Below are 4,263 nucleotides of genomic sequence, written 5' to 3'. Positions count from 1 at the left end.
GATATTGGAAGGCGGTGGCGTACAATCCAAAACTGAAAAAGGGGCTCACCACCTCAGGGAAAGGGAAGAGTAGCCAATTTGCGGAGCTATATGCTGTGGATCAGGCGTTAAAGCAGGAAACGCCTGGACATTGTCATATTTATACTGATTCATGGTCTGTTGCAAATGGGTTGGTAGTATGGCTGCCAACTTGGAAAAAGAATGGATGGAAAATTCATGCTAAGGAAGTATGGGGAAAAGAGTTATGGCAAGACATTGCTGAAAGGCTGATGCATACTACTGTTACTGTATATCACGTTGATGCACATTGTGCAACGGACTCATTAGAACGTTGGTTCAATTCTGTTGCAGACAAACATGCAAAGATGGAAGTCATGGACGCGAGGGCTGAGGAGGATGATTTGGAGGGAATTGCCAAATAGGCCCACCAGAAAAGTGGACATCTCGGAGATTTGGCAGATTGATTATATTGGTCCTATGCCCACTGGTAAGGGATGTCAATATGCATGCACTATTGTGGACACATATTCCGCCTACCTGATGTTTTTGCCATGTAAGAGAGCTACTCAATTGAATACAATTAAATTATTGGACCAAGTGGCTGTATATTATGGTATCCCTTTGCAAATTCAAAGTGATAATGGGTCCCACTTCAAAGGGAAAATGGTCCTGGATTATTGTCAATTAAAGGGAATCAAATGGATTTTTCATGTCCCTTATCACCCGGAAGCATCTGGATTGATTCAGAGAATGAATGGGTTATTGAAAGAATAATTGCGTAAAATAGGGGATGGTACTTTGAAAGGTTGGCGAGAACATATATTTGAAGCTGTTCAGATTTTGAATAACCATCCCATTGCGAACGGTGAGACCTCATTAATGCGCATGTTAACGCCAGCCTTACAAATTAAACCAAATCGAGCCATTGAAACTCTGATATATTGGTAAGTATCCCCTGGTGCGTTGGCCCCTTATCGTGCCACTCCTTAGTATGCTGGGGTGGGTTTGCATGCAAGGGAGGAAATTCGACTTGAACCAAGAAGAATTACTGAGATTGATACAGGAATTGGAGTACAAGTACCACCTGCACATATAGGATTAATTGCCCTGAGATCAGGTTTAGCCCTGAAGGGTATTCAACTTTTGGGGAGGGATTGTGGATGCTAACTACCAAGGTGTGATTAAGGTGATTCTTATGAACAGTGGTAAGAATATGCTACCAATACATAAAAGGGATAGAGTCGCCCAATTGATACCAGTTCCTGTTAAACTATCCATGGTTAAGAAAGGAGAGCCACCCACGATATTGACAGTTCGTGGGGACAAGGGTTTTGGCTCATCAGATGCAATGGTCCCAGGTGCCAAGGTATGGGTCAAGAAACCTACTGGTCCGCCTGTGCCGGCCGATGTGATTACAGGTGTGGAAGATCAAGTAGTCCTTGTGATGGAACCAGGGAAATAGAAGTGGACTCATATACCTGCTGACAAATGTTATTTACGTGAGTGATGTACTCCACTGATATCTTGTTTTTGAATTCTGACCTTTTTTAGATCCTGAGTATGCTGAATGCCTGTTTGTGGCATGTTGGAGTCCATTCGGGAGGGTCCGGGTTTATGTCAAGGGATGTGGCAGATGTCTCTATTCTCCAAGTGGAACGGGGGATATGGTTGAAGACTGATGCTTCTCCTACCAGTTTTACGCCTGAGGATGTGTCTGTTGCAGCCTATCGTGGCGCGATGAGGAAACGGCGGGAGCAGCGAAATAAGGTCTTGCTTCTGCCCCTTTCTGGAATTTCGACATCCTTTTCACATCATGGTTATTCAGCCCTTGTCAGACAACCCGACAACGTGTGGGTCTATTTGGCCCAGCGAGTTTTGAACATTTCGCATTTCTGCTTAACTGATGTGCATGTGCAACAACACAACAAAAATCACACATAGACTTCCACAACAGTACACGACGACTACCGGCCGTAAACACCCTAGGCCCAGCCAACGGACCTACCGGGCTGAGACCGCCAACAGCACATCACTGCTCTCTTGCACTTTTCCTGCTTTCTCCCACTAACCCACCCTCCCTTCCTCTTTCAGAGCCGGCAGTGAGTCAGGGGACCACTTCGGTGGTGATAGTGCGCAGTACAAATGTCCTTTAACATTAACATTAACATAGCTCTGCTGATCTTATCTCAACATGTCGTGTGGCGATTCCAACGCCTAGCCCGATTTTGAAAGAGTTTTTCAGAGTCTTGCATAATGATTCCCTAGTGGAGCAGTCTGATGTCCAGAATTCTTTTTCTGTATACGAATACTGTAGGTTCTGTGCTGACACTATCCACAAATGGAGAAACATGACCTGTATCATGACACATGATATCGCTCCTGCAGATGTGTGTTATCAAATGACTTGTGATCCAACCTACATTGGAAAGTGTCAACAACAGAAACTTAACAAGGAAGTTAAAAAACTGATTTTGAAAAACGATTGTGCACAAGATCTATAAATGTTTGTGTTGATGTTTCAAATGATATCGTATGCAATTTATAATTTCTACCGCTAGCCACCTGAACCATGAAAAACTTCCACCTGGTTGGTTATTTTCCTGTGGGAACTTCACTTATTCCTACATCCCTGATAATATTTCAGGTGGCCCATGTGCTTTAACAGGTCTTAATTTAATGATGTACCCTTTAAAACCCATTATTGGACGTTCTGTATGTGCTGTTTCATATACTGCTTTAACGCCAGACTGCAATTCTGATGTGCATTTGCTCTCAGGGGCAGATGTATTAGCATTAGCCGTTTCCATTATTGTGGTTTGGGGCTTAGCTGCTGGGGGTTATACAACTATGGATAAATTAGCCTGTCCGATGGTTAAGGGGCTTAATGAGACCTCACAAGCTTTGACTGAACTGCTGTTAGACAATAGAAACTTTAGGAAAGCTATTTTGCAAAACAGAGCAACTATAGATTATTTGTTTTTGAAGCATAATTTAGGTTGTGAAACAGGGGGAGGCATGTGTTGTTTCGACCTGGGTGACTATTCCCGTTCTATTGATAAACATATTAAGGGTATAAGGGATCTGGTGGCCCGGGTAACACAAGATCAAGACGAGGATTGGTGCGAAAACTTATTTTCATGGATTACTGAAGCACTGCGTTCCACATTGGTTAGGCTTTTTGGTATTGCTATTATGGTAATTAGCTTTTGTTGTTGTGCTTCATGTATTCCTAATTTATGGAGAATGATTCAAAGGTTTTGGATGTCCCCTGAACGCCGGTCGGGTTACGGCAGTTGAGTGTTCAAGGGGTGGAGTATAATGCTTGTGCGAAATGTGAGCTAGAACAGCACGGCGTCGGTGCGCAGCCATTTTGGACACTCATCTCCCATTACGGTAATAAAGCCTGCGTCTGCGTGGGCCTCGGATAATAAACAAGCATTTCAGTAGCGAAAGCAGAGCAAGGTCACATAGCTACATAAATATTATTGCTGAGTGGACTTTCTGTGGAGAATAGTTATTGTATTGTCCAGTGAAGGATGAATACAGGGAGGGAGTTGGAGTGTCCTGCAGGTGCATGATAAGGTGTTCTGGGAATGAATGTGAGGAGAGGGGTGCTGGGTTTTTCCACTTCTGACAGGTTTTTGCCACCCTCTGTCCCTTCGACTTGTGATCTGCTCTTCGGCCGAGGGTAGACACAACTGAGAAGGGCGGGGATATGCCCCCATAAAGGAGAGAGCATTGCGTGGCAGAGTTAGTTAGAATTTGGACCCCGGGGTGATGAAGTCTCATTGAGAGGGAGGACGCTCTGCCTCAGACGTTAGCATGAGTGATCTCTTTGCCTACCTACTGAGGGACTAAGCAGTGTCGTAGTGCCCAAGATGAAGGTGTCTTCGACTTCTTCACTAACGGTGAAGCCAATTATATCTATACTTCTATATGTCTAAGTTTATGTTTGTTTATGTATGCCAAGTTCATATATACATATACTGTGTGAATAAAGGGCCTTTAACAAGCGATTTGTTTTATTATAACAACTAGCCTATGTGTGATTTCTTGCCTGTCTGAGTCCAATAACTTGTTTTGCCAAGGGGGCCGGGGAAAAATAAGTGTAAGTGCTCTCCTCACGTGGCCAAGCAAAAGCAAAACAGAGCCTTATGACTATCGCGAGTGTACATAGAGGGAGAAGAAGTAGTAAGATGTCTATGGTCCTTCAATCCTAGCGGGGAGAAAGAGTGGGCGCATGTGAATCTAAGCAGATACAAT

At 43.9% G+C, this 4,263-nt stretch overlaps 1 long non-coding RNA gene across 1 annotated transcript; it reads left to right on the top strand.

Moving 5' to 3' along the window:
- The first annotated feature begins 354 nt into the window (after window positions 1-354).
- LOC138566904 (uncharacterized) lies at window positions 355-4,034 on the top strand. Its single transcript, XR_011302058.1, has 2 exons — window positions 355-487; window positions 1,552-4,034. It is a non-coding gene; the product is annotated as an uncharacterized lncRNA (long non-coding RNA).
- Window positions 4,035-4,263: the final 229 nt, after the last annotated feature.

This window comes from Ambystoma mexicanum, chromosome 2p (assembly GCF_040938575.1).
Source record: "Ambystoma mexicanum isolate Mex_15411 chromosome 2p, UKY_AmexF1_1, whole genome shotgun sequence".
Classification (NCBI taxonomy): Eukaryota; Metazoa; Chordata; class Amphibia; order Caudata; family Ambystomatidae; genus Ambystoma; species Ambystoma mexicanum.
This window is presented reverse-complemented; position numbering and strand designations above follow the sequence as displayed.